Consider the following 26,272-nt stretch of genomic DNA (forward strand, 5'->3'; position numbering starts at 1 on the left):
TGACTACTCCTTAAAATATCATGATCTCTGTTCAAACACCCATGCGATCTTATTCATGAATGACAAGGATTCAGCGGTGTCTATTACAACTGATTCACGCGCTCCACTGATGCTTACGATGTGAGTTATTGAAGACATTCAAATCTGCATTCTTACTGCTGCGGTTTCAGAAAGCAACACAGTCTTTTTAACCACATAATCATCAATATTTCTTTGTTACAGACATTTAAATAACATAAGTACTGGGATAAAAGCTTATAGTTGGGTACAACACTTATTGTCTACAATAGCGATCAAAACGAAAGTATCTTCTAACACGTCTGTAGAGTAACGTTTTTTCTCTTCCGCCAGGAGGTGGCGACAACTGCACGTTTTAAAAAAGTATTTGTCATTAAATTAAACATTTAAGAGATTCCAATAGTGAAACAAGCCTTTATTAATTGAGACACTGGCTCCTTCATTTTTGTAAATTTTTGTTCAAATATAGACTTAAGCAATGAACATTATGTCAGAAACACTAGTAAATTACGTAATTTTGTTTAGATTTCTATTCCTTTTTTTCTTCAGAATGGAGATCTCCAGTTTATAAAAGAAAATTGTTTTTCAATTTATCCAGAATCATGCAGCATTAGTTTACATGTTTATATAATATAATATAATTCATTAAAATAGAAGTTTAATTTCATAAAGTACAAGTTCATATCAAAATGCACCTACATTTTTGTTGAATAAAATACAATTTTCCCCTATATATTTCATCACTAAGGATTTCTTTAAAATAGTTTAAAAATCTCGTCTCGTCTTGTTCTCGTGAACCCAATCTCGTGTCTCGTCTCGTCTCGTGAGATAAGTGTCTCGTCACACCCCTAGTCTCTGGGGCTCATCTAGTTGATGTGGTCTCTGCTGACATTCAGGGCTTTAGAGGATATCTCTGGGTGCTGATGGGCATAGACTAGATCCGGGAGACTGCAGTGACCGTCTGATCTGGATACAGGTGACTACGGTGACCTCGGAATAAGAAGGAAAGATACTAATATTAGCGTAGATGCCATTCTTCTTCTGATGCAACGAGTACAAGAGTTGTTATAGGAAGTGTCCCTGGTTCCGGTTGACCTAAATAATGCAGCCTAACAATCCTTTAACGGATTTGGAATAGGAAATGTATTAAGTGTAGGCCAGGTTAAAGAGATGGGTCTTTAATCTAGATTTAAACTGACAGAGAGTGTCTGCCTCCCGAACAGTGTTAGGTAGATTGTTCCAGAGTTTGGGCGCTAAATGTGAAAAAGATCTGCCGCCCGCAGTTGATTTTGATATTCTAGGTAAAATTGGAGGAATTTTGAGAACGCAGCGAACGTTGAGGGACTATAATATGATAAGAGCTCGCTCAAGTACTGAGGTAGAGGTCTGCATTCCTGCAGGAACCGCAGGACCCGACCAGAATTCTTGCGACGCGGGAATAAATTTCCAAATAAAAGCGGTTGCGGTCGGTAACTCCGGTGTAATTTGAACGGGAGCGGGCGGTAACAATATCCCGTTCCCGACGTATTTTCTGAACAGCAAATCTGAGCTTTTTTTTGGTGTTTTTCTGTGGGCAACTGTTTATCAGCGTTACTCCAGAGCGCAAAGCCACGTTTGGAGTGCCAAAATCTTCATAAAGTTATGCTGACTGATTTTTCGCAATCCGTGTGGTTGTTAACTCCTGACCCAAACCCATCTTTTTTCCGCTTTGCCAAAACAACTTATACTACTACGGCAATTAAAACAGTTCAGTTTTGTATGTAATGGAAAAGTGGTTATAATTTTGTTTCTTTTTTATTAAGTTAATTTAGAAAAAAGCGTTTGGAGCATTTTTTGTTCGTTAAATGTAAGCTTTTTGTTTCTTAAAATAACGACCAAGCGGAGTTGACTTACTCTGTGTTTGAATTTGACTTCTCAAATCACGAATTGGCTACATATATAGATATAAATAATAATATATAAATGTGCGCTATTTGGCGCATGTCTGTGCGGAGAGTGGAAGCTAAAACGCATTTAGGCTCAAGCGTGATCAGTTAAATTTTTTTTCAGTGTAAACTATTTAACCGTTGTTTTTGTCAGACATGATAAATATATATAGAAAGCTTTAAATTAGTACTTAACGAAATAAAACAAATCGAAAACAAAAAATCTTTTATTATGCAGCTAATCCGTAAAGATGAATTTCTCTCTAAAGGTGCGTCCAATGAGGAGATGGATGAGGAGGATCGTTAAAAAACTCAGAAAACACTAGAGTTTATAAATAAATAATTAAAATATCCCCTTACTATTTCACAGTCATGTTGATTATTTTTGCTGATGCTTTGTGGCAAGCTTTAGCTGTCAGGATTATGTCTGTGTTTTGTCCTGTTCTGTCTTTCCTAGTGTTTTTTCCCCCTATGTTTCATAGTCCTTTTGGTTTAGTCCTTGTCTCCCCTTTTGGTTTAGTCTAGTTGGTTTAGTTATGCCCATATTTGTATTTCCCCCTCGTTAGCCTTGTTAGCTTGTTTGTAACCACGCCCTGTCTTCAGTGTATTTAAGTCTGTTGCTGTTCACTCCCTGTTGTCCGTCGTTAACGTTACATGTCCTCGGTTTATGCTCCTGGTTTTTGTTTGTTTGTATTATCCTCAGTATTTTATTTAATAAACTGTTTACATTTCATTCTATCCGGTTCTCCTCATCCATCTCCACTCCTCAACCCCGTCTGATTGTGACTGAACGACGGACCAAGACAAAGAAATATGACCTGGGCTGAGGACAAACTATGGAACCTCCAGCAAGGTGAGCGTTCGCTGGAAGAATATGTGGAGGAGTTTCTGAGTATTTACCATCTGGTGAGATGGAGTGATAAAATGATCAACGCATGCTTCCAGATGGGACTCAAAGATAATTATTTGTTCCAGTTGATTACTCCAAATGATTGCTACCGTCCCGTAGCAGATTTTGTAAATTTCGTTCTCGATTTGTGTGGTTCCTCGTTCTAAGTCATGGTGGAGGATAGTAATCCTCCTCCCATCTGGAAGCCTGCAATCACCCCATCTCACCAAAAGCCAGAACCCTCCGCATATCACTCCAGCGACCTCACCCCCCTCCTTGCCTCCCACGTGTCCCCAAGTCCTCCTAAGCCCCACGTTGGTCCTCAGCCCAGTACCTCAGGCAGCTGCGTCAGCTTACAAAATGGCCGCCACGCCAGCTCACAAGATGGCTGCCATGCCAGAGTCTGCAAGCAAGATGGCTGCCATGTCAGAGTCTGCAAGCAAGATGGCTGCCATGCCAGATTCTGCAAGCAAGATGGCTGCCACGCCAGAGTCTGCAAGCAAGATGGCTGCCACGTCAGAGTCTGCACGTAAGACGGCCTCCGTTCCTGAGTTCCCGGCCAAGATGGCCGCCGTTCCTGAGTTCCCGGCCAAGATGGTCGCCAAGCCTGAATCCCTGGTCAAGATGGCCTCTGTTCCAGAGTTCTCGGCCAAGATGGCCGCCAAGCCTGAATCCCTGGCCAAGATGGCCGCCGTTCCCAAGTTCCCGGCCAAGATGGCTGCCGTTCCTGAGTTCCCGGCCAAGATGGTCGCCAAGCCTGAATCCCTGGCCAAGATGGCCTCTGTTCCAGAGTTCTCGGCCAAGATGGCCGCCAAGCCTGAATCCCTGGCCAAGATGGCCGCCGTTCCTGAGTTCCCGGCCAAGATGGCTGCCAAGCCTGAGTCCCCGGCCAAGATGGCCGCCGTTCCTGAGTCCCTGGCCAAGATGGCCGCCAAGCCTGAGTCTCCGGCCAAGATGGCCGCCAAGCCTGAGTCTGCACATAAGATGGCTACCGTCAAATCAGAGTCTCCGCTGGTTCCGCTCAGCCTCCCTGAGTCTCCGCTGGTTCCACCCAGCCTCCCTGAGTCTCCGCTGGTTCCGCCCAGCCTCCCTGAGTCTCCGCTGGTTCCGCCCAGCCCTCCAGTGACTGCGCCGCCAGAGCGCCCTCCAGTGACCGCGCCGCCAGAGCGACCTCCAGTGACCGCTCGCCCAGAGCTTGCTCCTTCAGTGTCTCCGCTGGAGACGCCCAGCCCTCCTGAATCTCCGCTGGGGTCGTCCAGCCGTCCAGAGCCCGCCCCTCAAGAGCGCCGTCCAGAGCCCGCTCCTCAAGAGCACCGTCCAGAGCCCATTCCTCAAGAGCCAGCGCGCCCTCCAGAGCCGGAGCTCTCTCCTGCGCGCCCTCCAGAGCCGGAGCTTTCTCCTGGGCGCCCTCCAGAGCCGGAGCTCTCTCCTGCGTGCCCTTCCGTGCTCTCCTGGGTGGACTATGCCCTAGGTTCCCCCAAGAAAATTTTTTTTTGGGGGGGGGCTACTCCCCTGATCTGTTTACCTCCTGGCCACCTGGACTGTTTACTCGGCCATGGCCTCCTGAACTATTGACCCGGCCATGGCTTCCTGAGCCCCCAGATCCGCCATGGCCACCTGGACTGTTTACACGGCCATGGCCTCCTGAACTATTGACCCGGCAATGGCTTCCTGAGCCCCCAAATCCGCCATGGCCACCTGGACTGTTTACACGGCCATGGCCTCCTGAACTATTGACCCGGCCATGGCTTCCTGAGCCCCCAGATCCGCCATGGCCACCTGGACTGTTTACACGGCCATGGCCTCCTGAACTATTGACCCGGCCATGGCTTCCTGAGCCCCCAGATCCGCCATGGCCTCCTGGACTGATTATCCGGCCATGGCCCCCTGAACCCCCAGACCCCCTGAGCTTCCTGACCCGCCATGGAGACCACACCTGTATCCTGTGTCCCCTGTATCCCTACCTAGCGGTTTCCAGGGCGCCCACCCTCCCTCCCTTATGGATGTTATTAGGCGTGAGATGCGACTTTGGGGGGGGGGGGGGGGTAATGTCAGGATTATGTCTGTGTTTTGTCCTGTTCTGTCTTTCCTAGTGTTTTTTCCCCCTATGTTTCATAGTCCTTTTGGTTTAGTCCTTGTCTCCTATTTTGGTTTAGTCTAGTTGGTTTAGTTATGCCCATATTTGTATTTCCCCCTCGTTAGCCTTGTTAGCTTGTTTGTAACCACGCCCTGTCTTCAGTGTATTTAAGTCTGTTGCTGTTCACTCCCTGTTGTCCGTCGTTAACGTTACATGTCCTCGGTTTATGCTCCTGGTTTTTGTTTGTTTGTATTATCCTCAGTATTTTGTTTAATAAACTGTTTACATTTCATTCTATCCGGTTCTCCTCATCCATCTCCACTCCTCAACCCCGCCTGATTGTGACATTAGCCTACTGCGTGCACTTTTTTATCACCATTGAATGTATAAAATATAATTGTAGCCCGCATTTGATCTATGACGGGCTGAAATACAGGGCTGTAATATACGTCTTAAAAGTGGAACATGGAAATATAATAGATGTACTGCGAAAAAAAAGTTTTATAAACTCGATATTGTTTCCTGATGGTTAAATGTGAGATTCTGGAAACGAGAACTAATTTTAGCGGGAACGGTCGGGTTGGGAAGAAAATTATTCTAAGCGAGCAGCGGGTGAACAAAGTGTGAATATATAGCGGGAGCGGGTGGGTGCGGAATAAAACCTCGCGGGAGCGGGACTAGAAAAGCAGTCCCGTGCAGACCTCTATACTGAGGAGCTAAACCATCGAGGGCTTTATAAGTAATTAGCAAGATTTTGAAATCTATACACACGAAATCGAATAGCACACCTAGGTTCCTGACTGATGACGACGAATTGACAGAGCAGTCATTGAGTATTAGACTGTGTTTTAGGTTATTACATGCGGAGGTTATAGGTCCAATAATTAACACCTCTGTTTTTTCAGAATTTAGCAGTAAAAAATTTCTTGCCATCCAATTTTTTATTTCAACTATGCATTCTGTTAGTTTTTCAAATTGGTATGTTTCGCCGGGCCGTGAAGAAATATAGAGCTGCGTATCATCAGCATAACAGTGAAAGCTAACACCATGTTTCCTAATGATATCTCCCAAGGGTAACATTTAAAGTGTAAAAAGTAATGGCCCTAGTACTGAGCCTTGAGGTACTCCATACTGCACTTGTGATTGATATGATACCTCATCATTCACTGCTACGAATTGATGCCGGTCAGATAAGTACGATTCGAACCAAACCAGTGCACTACCCCTAATGCCAACATAATTTTCTTTCTCTAAGAAAGAACACAATTGTGAGAACACTACCTTTTCTAGTATCTTTGACAGAAAAGGGAGATTTGAAATTGGTCTGTAATTGTTTAATTCATTGGGATCAAGTTGAGGTTTTTTAATTAGAGACTTAATAACAGCCAGTTTGAAAGTTTTGGGGACATATCCTAATGATAGTGACGAATTAATAAAATTCAGAAGAGGATCTATGACTTCTGGAAGCACCTCTTTTAGTAGCTTAGATGGAATAGGGTCTAACATACATGTTGTCGGTTTAGATGATTTAATAAGTTTGTACAACTCTTCCTCTCCTATAGTTGAAAATGCATGGAATTGTTCCTCAGGAGATTTATAGCATATCTGATGTGATACTGTAGTGGATGGCTGCATAGTTACAATTTTATCTCTAATAGTATCTATGTTGGTAGTAAAATAGTTCATGAAGTCATTACTGCTGTGCTGTTGGGAAAATTCAGTGCCTGTTGGTGCTTTATTCTTCGTTAATATAGCCACTGTATTGAATAAATACCTAGGGTTATGTTTGTTTTCTTCTAAGAAAGATGAAAAATAATCTGATCTAGCAGTTTTTAATGCTTTTCTATAGGATATGTTACATTCACGCCAGGCTGTACGGAAAACCTCTAGTTTTGTTTTCTTCCAGCTGCGTTCCATTTTTCGTCGTGCTCTCTTCAGTGCACGAGTGTGTTCAGTATACCACGGCGTCAGACTGTTTTCCTTCATTTTTCTTAACCGCAGAGGAGCAACTATATCTAAAGTGCTAGAAAAAAGAGAGTCAATAGTTTCTGTTGCATCATCAAGTTTTCCTGAGCTATCGGATATGCTGAGGAATTCAGATAAATCAGGAAGGTTACTTACAAAGGAGTCTCTTGTGGTAGAAGTGATGGTTCTACCGTACTTATAGCGAGGAGATAGTTCTACAGTTTTAGTTATCTGGAGTATACACGAGACTAGATAATGATCTGAGATATCATCACTTTGATGCAGAATTTCAACGCCATTAACATCAATTCCGTGTGACAATATTAAATCTAAAGTATGATTTCGGCAATGAGTAGGTCCTGACACGTGTTGTCTAACCCCAATTGAGTTCAAAATGTCTATAAATGCTGATCCCAATGCATCTTTTTCATTATCAACATGGATGTTAAAATCACCCACTATTAAGACTTTATCTGCGGCCAACACTAATTCGGATAGAAAATCAGCAAATTCTTTAATAAAGTCTGTATGGTGCCCTGGTGGCCTGTATACAGTAGCTAGTACAAGCGTCACAGGAGATTTATCATTAATACTTGATTCTTTGGATAATGTTATGTGGAGCACCATTACTTCAAACGAGTTATACTTAAAGCCCGTTCTCTGAGAAACACTGAACATATTGCTATAAAATGTGCAAACACCTCCTCCCTTACCTTTTACACGTGACACATGTTTGTAACAGTAATTTAAATGAGGGGTAGCCTCATTTAAAATAATGTAATCATCTGGTTTTAGCCAGGTTTCTGTCGAACAGAGCACGTCTAGCTTATGATCAGTGATCATATCATGTACAAAAAGTGCTTTCGTAGAAAGTGACCTGATATTTAATAAGCCAAGCTTTATCATTTGTTTCTCAGTATTGTATACATTTTTTAATTGTTGAACATCAATTAAATTGTTACTCTTACATTGTTTTGGATGTTTATTGTATTTTCTAGCTTGGGGAACAGATACAGTCTCTATAGTGTGATATCATTGTCGTCAGAATTTTACGCACGTTAAAAAATAAATACGACCTCACGTTATGTCAATTACTGTAACACAGACTCAGGCTGGTTGGAATCCATGTGCAGCTTTATTAAATATTCCAAGAGAATAGTCAGACAGGCGTGGGTCAAAACACAGAGTATGCAACAACGTAGGCAGAGAGTAAATCGTAACCGTAGAACAGCAGGAAGATCAGGGCAGGCGGCTGGCAGATAGCGGGGTAGTCCAGTAAACGAAGCACAAGGTCAGTGGGCAGGCAGAAACGGGTCAGAAACGGATAAACAGTCCAGATCAATAAACAACAAGACAGGATACAGGGGGTAAACGCTCAGAAATGTCAGCAAGGCAGAACAAGACTTCGCGAAGAGCTGTAGACAGAAGCTGGTTTAAATAGTCATGATAATGAGTGGCACCTGTAAGGTGATCAGTCCCAGGTACGGGGATTATGGGAAATGGAGTTCGAAAAGGGTTAATACTCGGGAGATGGTTCCCGCTGGTGGTGATCGGAGGGAACCACAGAGGTTGTGTTTGTGACAGAGCCCCCCCCCCCTGCGAGTGGCTCCTGACACGAGGAGGTAACCGTCGCCGGGGTCTACCTCTGGGCCTTGGGGCAGGTCGACCAGGATGAGCATTATGAAAGTCAGTGGTGAGTGAGGGGTCCAGAATGTCGACGGCGTCGACCCAGGAGCGTTCCTCGGGACCATACCCCTCCCAATCCACGAGGTATTGCAGAATTCTACCCCGGCGACGAGAGTCCAGGATCTCTCGGACACGATAGACCTCCTCGCCGTCTATGATGATGGGGGGAGCCCTCTGGTCACCAACCTCCTCCTGGATTTCCGCTCCTCTCGGTCCACCAGCGGGCTTGAGCAAAGAAACATGAAAAGTGGGTGAGATTCGGTATTCAGCAGGCAAAGATAGACGGAATGAAACTGGTGTGATTTGTTTAGTGATTTGAAAGGGACCTACGAACCTGGGACTGAGCTTCTTGCAGGATTGTCTGAGGCGGAGGTCACGGGTGGATAACCAGACCCACTGGCCGGGGTGGTAGACCGGACTGGGGCGTCGATGGCGGTCCGCTTGTTCCTTGGTTCGACGAACAGCTCTTTGAAGATGGACATGAGCTTCGTTCCAGGTTGCTTCGCAACGTTGGATCCATGCATTAACTGCAGGTAGGTTGGAGGGCTCGCCAGACCAAGGGAAGAGTGGTGGTTGGTATCCCAGCACGCATTGGAATGGTGTGAGGTTGGTGGCAGGTTTGCGAAGGGAGTTTTGAGCGTACTCGGCCCACAACAGGTAGCGGCTCCAATCAGACTGATTGCGGTGACAATATGATCGAAGGAAGCGGATAAGTTCTTGATTCAGGCGTTCAGTTTGTCCGTTGGCCTGAGGATGGTATCCAGATGTTAGACTGACGTTTACATCAAGCATCTTGCAGAAGGCAGACCAAACGCGGGAGGTGAATTGAGGGCCCCGGTCAGATACAATGTCTTCAGGAAGACCATAGAACCTGAAGACCTGTTCACAGAGGGTTTCAGCAGTTTCTAGAGCAGTGGGTAGTTTGGGTAGAGGGATTAGGCGACAGGATTTGGAGAATCGATCTACGACTGTGAGAATGGTGGTGTGACCCCTGGAGGCTGGCAGATCCGTGACGAAATCCAAGGCTATGTGGGACCACGGTCGTTGTGGTATAGGCAGAGGTTGAAGAAGGCCGGCAGGTAATTGATGTGAGGATTTCGTAGTATTGCAGATCTGGCAATTGCGTACATACTCAATCGTATCGGCCTGTAGGGATGGCCACCAGAAGCGATTGGTCAGAAGTTGCACGGTGGCCGTGATGCCTGGATGACCAGAGCTGAGAGAGGCATGAACTTGTTGAAGGACTCTCGGACGTAAAGCCTGCGGAACATAGGTGCGATCCGGTGGGCATTCAGCTGGTGGTGGTTCCCTGGTGTGTGCTTCCGCGATCTCGGTCATGATATCCCATTGTACTGGTGCGAGAATTATGGACGTGGGAATGATGGATTCGTTGGTAGTGGGAGATGTGGAAGGTTCGTGTAAACGTGAAAGTGCATCTGCCTTGGTGTTGCGTGAGCCAGGTCGATAGGTGACGGTGAAGTTGAAGCGGGTGAAAAACAAAGCCCATCTCGCCTGTCTGTAATTGAGTCTTTTGGCGGATTTGAGGTATTCGAGATTTCGATGATCGGTGAGTACGGAAAAGGGAAATGTGGAGCCCTCTAGCCAATGACGCCATTCCTCAAAAGCAGCCTTCATGGCCAGAAGCTCACGGTTTCCTACATCGTAGTTTTGCTCGGCTGCATTGAGTTTACGTGAGTAGAAAGCACATGGATATAATTTGGGCGGCTCACCATGATGCTGCGAGAGAACAGCGCCGAGACCCGTGCTAGACGCATCCACCTCCACAACGAATTCCCGGTCCGGGTCCGGATGATGCAGAATGGGGGCTGAGGTAAATCTTTCCTTAAGGTTCTGGAAAGCCTTGATGGCCTCAGGAGTCCAAGATAGACGTTGTTGTCCCCTCTTGGTCATGGAAGTTAATGGGGCTGCAACAGAACTGAAATTTCGGATGAACCTTCGGTAAAAGTTGGCGAATCCCAGGAAGCGTTGCATCTCTTTTAACGTTCTTGGTTGGGGCCAATTAAGGACTGACTGAACCTTCCTATCATCCATGGCTATCCCGCCTGCACTGATGATGTAGCCCAGAAATGATATTGTGGATTGATGAAACTCACACTTCTCTGCTTTGGTGTATAGCTGATGGGATATCAGACGTTGCAATACAGCACGAACGTGGCTCAGATGGTCCTCCAGGGAATCAGAATAAATGAGGATATCGTCAATATAGACTATGACATACCGATTCAGCATGTCCCGGAACACGTCGTTGATGTACGCCTGAAATACAGAGGGACTGTTGGCCAGGCCGAAGGGCATCACCCGGTATTCATAGTGCCCAGTCGTCGTGGAGAAGGCAGTCTTCCACTCATCGCCTGCCCGGATGCGAATTAGGTTGTAAGCGTTGCGCAGATCAAGTTTAGTGAAGATTTTAGCCTTGCGGAGTTGCTCGAGGGCGGCTGGAACCAGCGGTAACGGGTAGCGGAACTTGACAGTAATATCATTGAGACCTCTGTAGTCGATACATGGGCGGAGACCCCCATCCTTCTTCTTGACGAAGAAGAATCCTGCAGATGCTGGTGAAGTGGAGGGACGAATGAACCCCTTGGTTAATTCCTCATCAATATATGCCTGCATAGCCTCTGATTCGGGTTGAGATAGTGGGAACACCCTCCCCTTGGGTGGAACAGTACCTGGTAGCAAGTCAATGGCACAGTCATTGGACCGATGAGGTGGTAGATGAGTGGCTTTGGACTGACTGAAGGCTTCGGCCAAGTCTCGGTATACCTCTGGGAGTTACGTTGATTGTGGGTCTTTCAGAGATGTGGTTTGAAGTGATGGAGGCAGGCAATGTTGATGGCAGAACTCTGACCACTGACTAATTTGTTTGTCCGTCCAGGAGATACTAGGGTTGTGTGTCTCTAGCCAGGGGAGACCCAGGATGATCGGATTGTGTGGAGATTGGAAAATGAAGAAGCGAATGGTCTCCGTGTGCAGGACTCCGATGGTGAGTGAGATTGTCTGGGTGATGAATTGTATCTGACCGGAACCCAACGGACGTCCATCTAATGCTGCCACTGCCACATGAGATTCACAGGGAACAAGAGGAATATGATGAGTTTTTGCGAACGACATGTCCATGAAATTACCAGCAGCTCCTGAGTCTATGAGAGCATTAGTATGGATGGTTAGACCACTAATTTTAACTGAAACAGGTATTTCAAAACTGGTAGATTGAATGGTAGATTCACTCACCATAGTGGATCTGCGTGAGGGTCGAGTGGGACAGTTGGATCTCATGTGGCCTGGAAGACCGCAATAGAGACACAAATTTTGCTGTATGCGTCTCTCTCTCTCTTCCGTGCTGAGATGAGTAACTTGAGTAACTCCGATCTGCATGGGTTCGGTCTCAGACGTCTGTACAACAGTGGGATTAAACTGACGGAAGGGACGTCGAACTCTCACCACATTATCCACCCGTATGGCCAGCTCAATGAATTGATCCAGAGTTTTATCCTCATCCCGACATGCCAGTTCGGATTGCAGATCGGAATTCAATCCCTTACGAAACAGAAGTTTAAGAGGAGATTCTTGCCAGCCAGTCTGAGCAGCGAGTGTCCGGAACGTTAGAGCATATTCTGCGACAGAGTTCCTTCCCTGTCGAAGTGCTAACAGCTGTTCACCAACCTCTTTGCCGCCCGTCGGATGTTCAAACACCTCCCTGAAGCGTTGCAGAAAGTTAGTGAAGGAGGGAAACGTAGCGGAATCCTCACACCAAACTGCGGTCGCCCAATCCAGAGCCTTTCCCGTGAGCAAAGAGCAAACAAACGCTATGCGACTGTCCTCAGTGGGGTATAGTAATGGTTGTTGTTTAACAAACATATTGCATTGAAGTAAGAAACCCTTACATTTGGTGGGCGACCCGTCAAACTTCTCGGGAAACGCCAAGCGTGGACTGGCAGCGGTGATCGGTGAGGAAGAAACGGCGGCTGATGGTGGCTGGCTGGGTGGAGGTACACTGCGTTCAGCTAGTAACGGGTGGATGGCTTGAAGCGTTTTGCCCAGCTCCTCCGTGAGCGAGGTGAGACGAACGAGCTGTTGTTGGTGTACTGCTAAAACAGAGGCTTGAGCGCTTAACTCTGTGGAGAGTTGCTGGAAAGCCGCTGGATCTGTGTGTGGCGAAGTCTTCTGTAACACAGACTCAGGCTGGTTGGAATCCATGTGCAGCTTTATTAAATATTCCAAGAGAATAGTCAGACAGGCGTGGGTCAAAACACAGAGTATGCAACAACGTAGGCAGAGAGTAAATCGTAACCGTAGAACAGCAGGAAGATCAGGGCAGGCGGCTGGCAGATAGCGGGGTAGTCCAGTAAACGAAGCACAAGGTCAGTGGGCAGGCAGAAACGGGTCAGAAACGGATAAACAGTCCAGATCAATAAACAACAAGACAGGATACAGGGGGTAAACGCTCAGAAATGTCAGCAAGGCAGAACAAGACTTCGCGAAGAGCTGTAGACAGAAGCTGGTTTAAATAGTCATGATAATGAGTGGCACCTGTAAGGTGATCAGTCCCAGGTACGGGGATTATGGGAAATGGAGTTCGAAAAGGGTTAATACTCGGGAGATGGTTCCCGCTGGTGGTGATCGGAGGGAACCACAGAGGTTGTGTTTGTGACAATTACACTTGCACACTGCCTCCGAAATTTTCGTCCGTCATAAAAACATTCAGATCGGATTAGATTTTTTGCGTTTTTCGCATCCGTTGCAAGCATTTTGAGAGGTGTTTTGACAGTTCAGAGCCACCATACAAGCGAACGCCAAAATCCAGAATTGCGTCTGACAAGTTCATTCACTTTGTTTCGCAGCACAAAGCACTGTAAAAGTCCTTGTACACTGAGTTCACAGAAATTAGTGGTCTTCTTTATAATATGTAGCTCCAGTAATGCTAGCAAAGTATCAAAGATTACTGACATCCTGAAATAAACTTTGAATCACCTGGAATAATCCCGCAGTTTATTAATAAGGAGGTGCGCATTAAAAGTATTCTCTTATTCCTCTCTCTGTCTTTTTCTCTTTTTAAGAAGAGATTAGACAACAACAGCGTTCTATTTCGTATTGTTTTGCGTTTTTTGTTTTACGTATATAAACGCTGCAAAGGTAAAGTAGACACTTTTTGTTTCACAGACACTATATGTTCAGTTTTAAAGTAATGTAATACATATGCATCATATTATAATTCTATAATAGGTGTTTGTGTGGTAATTGCTCCAGTCTCAGTCCCGGGGAGAATGTATGTTATAAAGACATAACAAAGGTAACACTACTAATGCACTGAATCGTTTCTGAAGCAATATCACCTAAACGTATTTATGTTCCAGCCTATACTAACATAAACTTAAAATGAACATATTAGAGTTTCATGAAGACACGCATGATACAAAATCTATTTACCTTTATTGATTTAATGACATTTGGATGATAAGTAGAATATCATACAAAGACATCAGTGTATCAGTGGAGACAATGACGAATGTGAACATTAGCATTCAGTCTTTCTTCAAAAGAAGACGATCCACGAAACCGGTTTGCACGAGTCCCCAATTAAAAAAACTACGAAATGTTCCTTACAGACAAATTTGTTATCCCAAGAGGACCATGGAGAAATCCCAAGAGGGCATGAGGTGCAACCTAGGAGGATTAAGTCTCCTCACACCTCTCAGGAACCTGACAATGCCTCCCTAGGGGACGATCTGTCTACTGCATCATTGTGGGCTGCGATGGCAGCGACGTACATGTTCAAAGTAAGGAAGGACAGCCTCCGCTCCAGCTTTTCTTGCAGGAAGGAAAGCACCACACCAACCAAGCATCTCTGAGGGTCCTCTTGGCAAGAGGAACACCACTCAAGGAATAGACCTCACTTCAGAGCATAGGCCGGCCTCATAAAGGGGGCTCTAGCCTGAGTGATAGTATCCATCACGACCCGAGAAAGGTCTACCACATCCCGTCCAGAAGCCAGACTTGCAGGTTCCATAGATTGGGTCGTGGGTGCCAGATTGTGCCCATCCACTGAGAAAGAAGGTCCTTCCTCAGAGAAATCCAATGCAAATCAATCCTGGTGTTGAACGCAAAAAAGGATGCGCTTCTGAGTCAGCATCTTGAACAGAAGCCTGTGTAGGGACCGATTCAAGACTCGTAATTCCAGGATTGGCCGTAACCGACCGCTTCTCTTGGGTGGGTTAAAATAGGGACTGTAGAAACCTGAATTCATCTCGGCCGGCAAGGCAGGCTCTATTGCATCCTTCACCAAGAGGACTGCAGTCTCTGCACGCAGGACAGATGCATTTCTGTCCGAGGGGAATTGCATAGCTGAGACGGACCGTCCGGATTAGCCAGCGAGACGGGCTGGGCAGTGCTAACCAGGCCCCAGCCTCTGTACAAACAGAATTAATGGAGCGGATGTCTACATACCCATAATGGTCCACTCACGAAAATGGTTGTGCAAACACAGGGACCTGGTGCTCCAACACCTTAGCCATCTGGGGATTCGAATCAGCTGGCAAAAGAGCAAACTCGTTTCTCTTTATAGAATTGGACACAGTCAACCTGATTGGACTCAGTCAACCTGATGGCATGTCTCTCAACCAAGAGTGCCCAGTCAATGCTAAACCTTCTGAATTCTTTCAAGACAGAAAAGTGATCCCACTGAAACAATTTCAGAGGCTCTTGGGGCATATGGCTTCTGCAGCTGCAGTCACAGGTTGCTTTATATGAGTTCACTTCAGCGTTGGCTTCACGACCAAGTCTCAAGATGGGCATGGCAACGTGGTATGTACTGGGTTACAAATCTTCAGCCCTTGGTCAGACCTTGCTTTTCTACTGGCAGAAGTTCCCCTACTGCAAGTGTCCAGGCATATTGTTGTCTCACCAGATGCCTCTGCCGTTGGCTGGGGGGCAGTGTACAATGGGCATGCAGTGTCAGGCTCCTGGACAGGACTTCGACTGCAGTGCCACATCAGTTGCCTAGAGTTGCTAGCAGTATGGCTTGCTCTGCGCCACTTCAAATCTTCAAGCACATACTGGTTCATGGCGGAGCGCCAGACGCCAGGTCTATCACTTGTGTGTATGCCCAAGATTCCTGTGCTAAGCTAGGTGCCCATGTGTTGTGATTACCCCTATGGGTGATCCCACATGTATTCTTCCATGATACAGCTTCCCTTACAGTGAGCTTGTGTCTTTCCCTGGCAGAGCTGCTCTGCCATCTGTGCTTGGTAATGATTTCACCCAAGCTAGGCTGAATCTACCACAGAGACCTTCCATATGTAGCACTGATGGGCCAAACCTTTTAAACGTAGCACTGATGGGCCAGTCCATGTGTGTAATTTCCACATAATACCTCCTGCATGCAAGATGTGGTCTCCATAGCATTCCCTTACAGGGGTACACTTTTTTTTCCCAATGTTTTCCAAATGTCTCATTGTGCCAATGACATATTAACTAGTGGGAATGTGATAATATGTCGTGGCCGCTAGATATTAATTCGTGGGAACATGACATTAACTTGGGGGAACATCATATTATGTTGTGGACAGCGCTGCCTGTTGTGAACGCGCTCCATACAGCTGAACATTCCGGTGGATCAGAGGTAAATAATGATATAAAAACTGTTCAGTTTCTAGCACAGATCGATCGTTATGTGTCTTAAGAGCTCAATGTATCGTCACAAGCCGCAGGGTTTAATTTGGTTTTGTCTGTGTATGTGTTTTTTACTCTTAAAGATTTGGTAACCATTGACTGCCATTATATGACTGACTGACTGCAACGGTTTGAGTCTTTGTTTGTGTTCTACTAAAGAAACAAAGTGAACTATATCTTGGATGCCCTGGCAGATAAACACCAGAATCGCTGTTTAACAAGAAAACTATTTTGGATAACAAGCCACATTGGAACAAGGACCCCACCGAATGACGTTGGGCCGTAATCTCTCCGACACAAATTACCCTTTCTAAGGCCATGCGGACCTTCGACTCGACCTGCTATGTGAGTGTAGAGACAAAGAGTCTCTAAGGTATAATATACTCGGGAGTGGACGGGCGCTTAGAATGGTCAAAAATATGAGATAACGTGTCGAGCTTGATGTTCTTGGAACCCGGATGGTAGGAGATGGAAAAATCAAAACGACCGAAAAAAAAGTGCCCACCGAGCCTGCCTGGAGTTGAGTCATTTGGTGGATCTAATATACTCGAGGTTCTTATGATCTGTCCAGACAATAAAGGGCTGTCCTCTGAGAAATACTGAAAATATCCCTATAAATTGTAGCAACATCTCCCCCTTTACGCTTTAGACGCTGCTCATGTTTATTACAGTAATCATGAGGGTAGACTTTAAAATAAAAATGTTTAAAATAATGTAATCATCTGTTTTTAGCCAGGTTTCTGTCAAACAGAGCATATCTGGATTATGATCAGCAGAGGTTGGTAGAGTACCCAAAATCTGTACTCAAGTAAAAAGTACAAAAGTACAAGTACTTATGAAAATATTTACTCAAGTAAGAGTAAAAGTAACAATCTTAATAGTTACTTGAGTTAGAGTAAAAAAGTATCAGATGGAAAAACTACTCAAGTAGCTAGTTACTAGTTACTTCTGATCTGATTGATATGAAGCGAAAACCCTGAATTTCAAACTATTTGGAAAGCTTCCACACACCTCTCCTTGAAAGTCTCATTGTCCTGCTTATATAAAACATAGTGTCACGGGTGGGAAGGAAGACAGGACAGAAAACTCACTGTTTAGCCCCGGAGGGTGGATTTATTAACAAACGTGTAAGCAAAAGTGAAAGTGAAAGTGTTGGCCGCTGGCTGAGTGAAGCTCGTGACAGTCGGTGCTCTCAGTCTTCGTGCTCGGTGCAGATCCAGTGAAACGTGAGGGAAATCAGTCTTCAGCTGCTGTCTGAGAGAGAAGAGAGAAACCATTAGTCAGAGCTCTTTTGGAGATCGATCTCAACTGAGTCAGCCGGCACGTGGCTTATAAGGACGCCGGCTGATGAGATGCAGCTGAGACTGATTCCAGCGTGATGAGCGTGAGGGCATGGATCTCGTTGGTTTCCAGGGCGACGCTGCTAACTGTGCGGGACGCTCGTCACACTCCCCCCCCCCTAAGCGTCGACCTGGTCCTGTGGATGAGATGAGTTAAGAGGGGAGAAACAGGGGGTGGGTGGGGAGTGACCCCTGACAGACCTACGAAAGCTGCCCAGATCCGAGAGAGTCCGTCGGCGTTGGAGTTGGCGGCCCCAGCTCGATGTTTGACGTCGAAGTGGAAGTCCTGGAGCGCGAGGAACCATCGGGTCACCCTGGCGTTGGTGTTCTTAGCTCTGGCCATCCATTGAAGAGGGGCGTGATTGGTTACCAGGGTGAACCTCCGGCCGAGGAGGTAGTACCGCAGCTCCAGGACTGCCCACTTGATGGCCAGGGCCTCTTTTTCCACTGTGGCATAGTTTCTCTCGGCTGGGGTCAGCTTTCGGCTGATGTATAAGACCGGATGCTCTTCTCCTTCCTGGACCTGGGAGAGGACCGCTCCGAGACCGGTGTCCGAGGCATCCGTCTGTAGCAGGAAGGGACAGCTAAAGTCTGGGGCGCGCAGGACTGGCTCCGAGGTAAGGGCGTCTTTTATCCGCTGAAAGGCTTCGTCCGCTGTTGGAGACCACTGAACTTTCTCCGGCTGTCCCTTCCTGGTCAGGTCTGTCAGAGGGGCGGCTAAAGAGGAGAAGTTAGGGATGAAGCAGCGATAATACCCCGCCAACCCCAAGAAGGCTCGTACCTGGGTCTTGGTTACTGGCCTTGGTGCGGTCCTTATGGCTTCCACCTTCTTTTCCTGAGGCCTGATGATGCCCCGTCCGACTTGGTAACCCAGGTACTTCGCCTCCCGTAGTGCTAGGTGGCATTTGCCGGGGTTGGCGGTCAGTCCAGCCTTTCGCAGCTCCGTCAGCACCCTCCGGAGACGGTCAAGATGGTCCTCCCATGTCTCTGTGTGGATGACGACGTCGTCCAAGTACGCAGCTGCGTACGTCTGATGCGGCCGGAGGATGACATCCATCATTCGTTGAAAGGACGCGGGAGCTCCATGAAGACCGAAGGGGAGGGTCCGGTATTGCCAGTGGCCGCTAGGGTTGGAGAAGGCGGTTTTGGGTTTGGCATCTTCAGAGAGAGGTACTTGCCAGTAACCTTTGGTAAGATCCAGAGTGGAGATATACCGGGCCCGTCCCAATCGGTCTAGAAGTTCATCCACCCGAGGCATGGGGTAGCCGTCAAACTCTGACACCTCGTTGAGTCGTCTGAAGTCGTTACAGAACCGGAGGGTGCCGTCTGGCTTGGGGACCATAACGATGGGGCTGGACCATGGGCTGCGCGATGGTTCGATCACCCCTAACTTCAGCATTTGTTGGACTTCGTCCTCAATAGCCTGCCGACGAGCCTCTGGGACCCGATAAGGCCGCTGCCGAACGACGACACCTGGTGGCGTACGGATGTCGTGATGGAGGACGTTGGTTCGCCCGGGGAGGTGTGAGAACACATCAGAGAACTGACCGATCAGGTGTTGTAGGTCTCCCTTCTGGGCAGCGGAGAGGTGGGGGTCCATGTCCACAACCACGGGCTCGGAGAGGCAGAAGCCGGCGAGCTGGTCCCTAGTCCCGACCCATCTCTTGAGGAGGTTAACATGGTAGATCTGGTCTGTACGTCTTCGCCCCGGCTGTCGGAGGCGGTAGTTGGCGGGTCCGACTCGTTCTATGACGGTATAGGGGCCCTGCCAGGTAGCGAGGAACTTGCAGGCCGCGGTAGGGACTAGGACCATCACTCGGTCTCCGGGTTGGAACTCCCGTGGTTGGGCTGTCCGGTCGTAATGTCGCTGTTGGCTCTGCTGGGCTTTTACCAAGTGTTCCCGAACTAATGGCATCACCCGGTCGATCTTCTCTCGCATCTGCTGGACGTGTTCAATCACAGAGCGGTGACGGGCAGGCTGCTGCTCCCAGGCCTCCTTCGCCACATCCAGGAGGCCACGGGGTTGTCGGCCGAAGAGGAGTTCGAATGGGGTGAAGCCAGTTGAGGCCTGTGGAACCTCACGGATGCCAAAGAGGACATAAGGTAGCATCAGGTCCCAGTCCCTTCTGTCCTCTGCACTGACTCGTCGAAGCATCTGTTTTAGGGTTTGGTTAAAGCGTTCGACGAGCCTGTCGGTCTGCGGGTGGTAAACTGTGGTCCTCAACTGCTTCACCCGCAGCAGCCTGCAGAGATCTGCCATTAGCCGGGACATGAAGGGAGTACCTTGATCGGTCAGGATCTCGGTGGGTATGCCGACGCGGCTAAAGAGCTGGAAGAGTTCCTGGGCGATGTTCTTGGCCGTGGCTTTTCGGAGAGGGACCGCCTCCGGATACCGCGTGGCATAATCGACCACCACCAGGATGTGCTCATGGCCCCGGGCAGACTTCGGCAGCGGACCCACCAGGTCCATCCCGATGCGCTCGAAGGGCACGTCGATGACGGGTAATGGGATCAGCGGTGAGGGGGGAGGTTTTCTTGGGGAGGTCCGCTGGCAGGTAGGACAGGCTTGACAGAAGTGTTTGACCTCGCCGTCGAGGCCCGGCCAGTGGAAACGGTCCCGAATCTTCGGGACGGTGTTCTCCTGTCCCAGGTGGCCGGCCATGGGATGCGAGTGTGCCAGCTCAAGGACCGTCTCTGTTCTCGACCGTGGGACCACCAGCAGACGTTTTTCCTCCCCCCTTCGCTCTGCGACACAATACAGCAGGCCGTTCTGGACCACGAAGTGCGGGAGAGGGTGTGGAGCTGGCTGGACATCGCGGCCATCGATAGACCTGACCTGGTTCCAGCAATGCTTGAGCCGATCATCCTCTCGTTGGTCCCTGGTGAAAGAGCCCCCTTCAGTAGCCTGTTGGAAGACATCATAAAACACGTTAGGATTTTGTGAAGGGGACTCACCATCTCTCCCGCTATCCGAAGCCAGTAGAGCTGGACGACGGCGTGGCCCACGAGGTGTTTTTGGCTTCCGGCGGCTCCCTCTTGGGCTGGCGGGCTGAGTGGCGGCAGCAAACAGGCGGTCGAAACCTGGCCAGTCCCTTCCAAGAAGAACCGGCACGGGGAGGTCCTTAACCAGCCCGACTTCTAGAGGCCAGTTACCTGTGGCAGCGGATACGGTGATTCGTCTGACGGGAACCTGTCTTGTTTCCCCATGGACGCAGGTGATGGGTAGCACCGCCTTAGACTCATCCTTGGGAGGGAGGATATGGTACTGCACCAGGCTGACCGCACTGCCGGAGTCCAGAAGGGCACGGAAAACCTTCCTGCCGATTTTTACTTCCACCTCCGGAGCTCCTGATGGTACGTCTGCGTGTACGATGCAGCCCGCCAGCCAGTTCTTGGTTGCCCAAGAACTGGCTTCGCCCGTGCCCAGTCTTCCCGTGGCCAGTCCTCAGATATGGCTGTACTCTCGAACATCTGTAGGAAAGCCTCGACATTGTCATGAGGTGTTAATTTAGGCAGTAGGCGGGCCGCCTGAGCGCGCGAGTCCAGTAGCGGAGCGCGTTGGGCGGCGGCGGCTGCTTGAAGGGCGGCTAGTTCCTGCTCCATTTGACCCTGCCGGGTGGCGAGGTGTTCGACAATTTGTTGTTGGCGGATGCTAACCTCTGTGAGCCGTTGTAGCAGCTGGTCCATCTCTGGGGAGGAGCGCACGCCTACCGCTGATGTCTGTGACATAGTGAAAGCAGAAAAAAAAAGTTCGGGTGAGAAGTGAGTTGGTTTTCTGCCTGAAAAACCTTCACCAATCTGCCCGCATTCTCCACCAGACTGTCATGGGTGGGAAGGAAGACAGGACAGAAAACTCACTGTTTAGCCCCGGAGGGTGGATTTATTAACAAACGTGTAAGCAAAAGTGAAAGTGTTGGCCGCTGGCTGAGTGAAGCTCATGACAGTCGGTGCTCTCAGTCTTCGTGCTCGGTGCAGATCCAGTGAAACGTGAGGGAAATCAGTCTTCAGCTGCTGTCTGAGAGAGAAGAGAGAAACCATTAGTCAGAGCTCTTTTGGAGATCGATCTCAACTGAGTCAGCCGGCACGCGGCTTATAAGGACGCCGGCTGATGAGATGCAGCTGAGACTGATTCCAGCGTGATGAGCGTGAGGGCATGGATCTCGTTGGTTTCCAGGGCGACGCTGCTAACTGTGCGGGACGCTCGTCACAATAGGCTTAAGTAAAGTAGCCTATGTATAAAGTATATATATATATATATATATATATATATATATATATATATATATATATATATATATATATATTGTGTGATTAATGGTGTGAATGAATAATGTGCTGGGCTAAGCAGCTCTTCCTTTTAAAAGCAGTCTCCTTTAAAAACATTTATTTACTTTATTCTTACATTTTATAAGTACATGCGTTCATTAGATAGGAATAAATTAAAATGCAATGCCGTTTTTATTTTGTACATGTTCTGCACTTAACGTTAGGTGAGGTGTCACAAAAAACCTTTAGTGAAGTGTATGAATTTGTGTATAACGTCACAGTATGCACTTCAATTTATTTAGATTTGTGGAAAATGGATATGAAAACATGCAGACATTTAGAATAAACGTTTTTGTTTTTTTTCACGAACGTGTGTTGTTTGTAAGGTTCACAAGATATTTGTCATTACTTGCACAATTGCGCATATGAGGAAAAACATTTGGACAGTGTGTGAAATATGGTATTATAAGGTCAAAGTGCCCATAGTTACCAAATTACCATTAATAGGGTTCAAATAGGCATCATATTGACACTTACCGCTACATGTTTTTTTAGGTTGGAGCTGGAATTTTTGTACGCAGCGATGTCACTTTGTTTTGGTGCACACAGTCTGCATCGCATTAAGAAACTATTCTTTTTGACATCTTGAAGTGAAAACATAGACTTTATTTGAGGCCACGGGTGATCTGCTCCCGATAACTCACACACGTCATCCTCTGCTTCAGCCATCATCTTTCTAAACATGCACTGAACTTAAGCGGGAGATGCATAGCAGACTCTCGCGAAGCAGCCTCTCCAACGCCTCGCAAGACTTGAGATCAAGTCACATAAACCAATTATTATTTTATATATCTAATATTTATTACAATTTTGTCAGTAACGGAGGAATGCCATCAAATGTAGCGAAGTAAAAGTAAAGTTTTTTCACTAAAAAAGTACTTGAGTAAAAGTACCTATCTTTAAATATACTCTAAAAGTACTAGTTACCCCAAAAATTTACTCAAGTAAATGCAACGAAGTAAATGTAATTCGTTACTACCCACCTCTGATGATCAGTGATCATCTCATTTACAAAAAGCGCTTTCGTAGAAAGAGACCTGATGATCAATAAGCCAAGCTTTAGCGTTTGTTTCTCTGTATTATATATTTTTTTATTCATTAAACATCAATTAAATTGTTACTCTTAAATTAGTTTACATAACGCTTGATTCTTAATACGTTACCTGGATTTATATATTTATTTATTTATTCTGATAGCTGTTCATGAGTGCATTGTTTGTCTTGAGCAGAAAAGTTTGCCATGATTGTTTCATATGTTTATATATTAGAAATCATTACTGCATTTTAAAACTGAGTGACTGATCATTCTTGAATAACCATTGCTACTACAGGCATGCTGTGCTCTCTTTTTACAATTTCACTTCTCTGCATTGTTTTTTGAATAATTATATTTCTATGCAGAGTTTAAAAGGTCACGACACAATAAAATTCTCTTGTTATCACTACTGCCACAGGACAACCCTTGCATTGTATTTAGTTTAAGAAAATTGTTTCAGGCAATGTGATTACAAATTTAGGGGGCCTACAGAGGGGGCCAAGCTTGTCGACACATGGGCACTGACCCCCCCACCTCAGAACCATGCAACCAAAATCACCCCTGCATACATGTCAGAATCAGAAAGAGCTTTATTGCCAAATATGCTTGCGCATACAAGGAATTTGTTTCAGTGTTATTAGCTTCCAGTACACAGAGACAACAACGCACAGACAATAAAAATAAGAGAATAGGAAAAATACACATATGTAAGCATAAACAGACAAAAAATAAAAATAGAAAATAATAATAATTTGTAAAGAATAAATTGACAAATAAATAGGTGGTATGTACAGTTGTGCTATAGGTGATAGGATGGAATGCAGGGATGTGTTAGGCTGGAGGTGGTAGCAATAGATCAGATTATTCCACACATTTTTATTGCACAATGGGAGGAACATTTTAACTGTTTATAAGGTGGATTGCCTGGGGGAAAAAAACTGTTCATTCGTCTGGTAGTCCTGATATTTGGGGCTCTGTAGCGCCGGCCGGATGGTAAGAATTCAAAGAGGGGGTGGCTTGGATGTGAGGGGTCCAGAGTGATTTTTTGAGCTCTTTTCCTTACTCTGGATGTATACAGTTCTTGAAGGGTGGGCAGGGGAGCGCCAATAATCCTCACGGCAGTCTGAACTGTTCTCTGCAATCTTCTGATGTCTGATTTTGTAGCTGAGCCAAACCAGACAGTTATTGATGAGCACAGAACATCTCGATGACGGCTGAGTAGAACTGTCTCAGCAACTCCTGTGGTAGGTTGAACTTCTTCAGCTGGCGAAGGCAGTACAACCTTTGTTGGGCCTTTTTTTTTTACAATGGAGTCGATGTGAGTGTACCACTTCAGGTCCTGGGAGATGAAAGATCCCAGGAACTTGAATGTCTCCACTGTAGTCACAGTGCTGTCCATGATGGTGAGTGAGGAATGTTCCAGGGGGTTCCTCCTGAAGTCCACTATCATCTCTACAGTTTTGAGCTTGCTCAGCTCCAGGTTGTTGTGACTGCCAGCTCTTTAACCTCCTGTCTGTAGGCAGACTCGCCACCGCCCCGAATGAGGCCGATAACCGTGGTGTCGTCTGCAAACTTCAGGAGCTTGACAGAGGGGTTTTTAGACGTGCAGTCGTTGGTGTAGAGGGAGAAGAGCAGTGGGGAAGAGAACACAACCCTGAGGGGCGCCAGTATTGGTGGTACAGCTGCTTGACATGAATTTCCCCAGTCTCACCAGCTGTTGCCTATCTGTCAGAAAGCTGGTGATCCATTGACAGATAGGGCTAGGAACAGAAAGTTGGTTTAGTTTGGTGTGTAGGAGTGAAGGAATGATGGTGTTGAAGGCCGAACTGAAGTCCACAAACAGGATCCTGTTTGCTCGGTAAGCAAACTGCAGGGGGTCTAGTAAGGGTCCGGTGATGTCCTTCAGATAAGCCAGAACCAGTTTTTCAAACGACTTCATGACAACAGATGTTAGCGCCACAAGTCCTGTTATCTTGGATTTCTTTGGAACAGGGATAATGGTTGAGCGTTTTAGGCAGTCAGAGACTTCACACAGCTCCAGGGACCTGTTAAAGATCTGTGAAAAGATGGGGGCCAGCTCGTCAGCGCAGGTTTTTAGACAGGCTGGTGTCACACCGTCTGGGCCTGGTGCCTTTCTTCTTTTGTTCTTGCTGAAGACCTGGCGCACCTCATCTTAATTGATTTGAAGTGAAGGAGGAGGGAGAGAGGGGGATTGCTGGAGGTGGTAATGGTTGTGTGAAGAGATCGCCAGAGCAGGTGTGGGGGGTTTCGAATCTACAATAAAACTCATTCAGGTCTTCATCAAGTCGTTGAGTCTCCTCAGTGCTTGGAGGTGGTGTCCTGTAGTTTGTGATGGTTTTCAGGCCTTTCCACACTGAACTTGGATCATTTGAAGTGAACTGATCTTCTAACCTTTTTGCATAGGTCCTTTTTGCCACTCTATTCTCTTTATTCAGTGTGTTCCTGGTCTGGTTGTACAAGATTCTATCCCCTTTTCTGTAGGCATCCTCCTTGGCCTGATGAAGATGTCTGAGTTTTTCTGTAAACCATGGCTTGTCATTGTTGTATGTTAAATAAGTTCTGGTAGGAATGCATATATGAAGTAACAAGTCTCTGTGAGCTCGTCCAGATCAGTGGCAGCAGCTTCAAAAACACTCCAATCAGTCAAATAGAAACAGGATTGTAAGACCTGCTCTGTTTCGTTGGTCCATTTCTTTACAGTCTTAACTACAGGTTTAGCAAATTTAAGTTTTGCCTGTAGGTTGGTATAAGATGGACCAGACAGTGATCAGAGTCCCAAAGCTGCCCGTGTTGTGTAACAGTGATCCAATATATTACTGTCTCTGGTGGAACATGTAACATGCTGTCTGTATTTTGGCAGTTCACGTGAGAGATTTGCTTTATTAAAAGAATGATTAAAACAGAGTGCGGGTGTTTCCCAGTTTCTGTAATGCCAGACTTACGTGCGCTTGTGGTGGAATGTACACGCTCACCAGAATGAACGAGCAAAACTCTCATGGCGAATAGATTGGCTTACAGTTAATGAAAAGCGCTTCTATGTATATGTACTATATATATTTTCTGTCATCTTTCCACATTATTTATATATATGTGTTGGGTGTTAATAATAATAAATAACAGCACAAAAAAATGTTGTTTTAAATTATTTTGTTTAATAGTGTTGCTTTATTATGTGGACACTCTCACTTTTTTGCTGTGTCTTCTTTAGTATCCCGCTCTTTGCTTTTCTGATCTATCATGCCCTTAGTGATTCTTTGTTCAGATTCTTCATTTCCTGTCTACTGTCTCTCTAGTGGTGCT

At 46.7% G+C, this 26,272-nt stretch overlaps 1 protein-coding gene across 1 annotated transcript in view; it reads left to right on the forward strand.

Annotated features, from left to right (window-relative positions):
* The window catches only part of acad11 (acyl-CoA dehydrogenase family, member 11), a 136,696-nt gene that overhangs the window by 98,141 nt on the left and 12,283 nt on the right, over positions 1-26,272 (forward strand).

This window comes from Garra rufa, chromosome 24 (assembly GCF_049309525.1).
Source record: "Garra rufa chromosome 24, GarRuf1.0, whole genome shotgun sequence".
Classification (NCBI taxonomy): domain Eukaryota; kingdom Metazoa; phylum Chordata; class Actinopteri; order Cypriniformes; family Cyprinidae; genus Garra; species Garra rufa.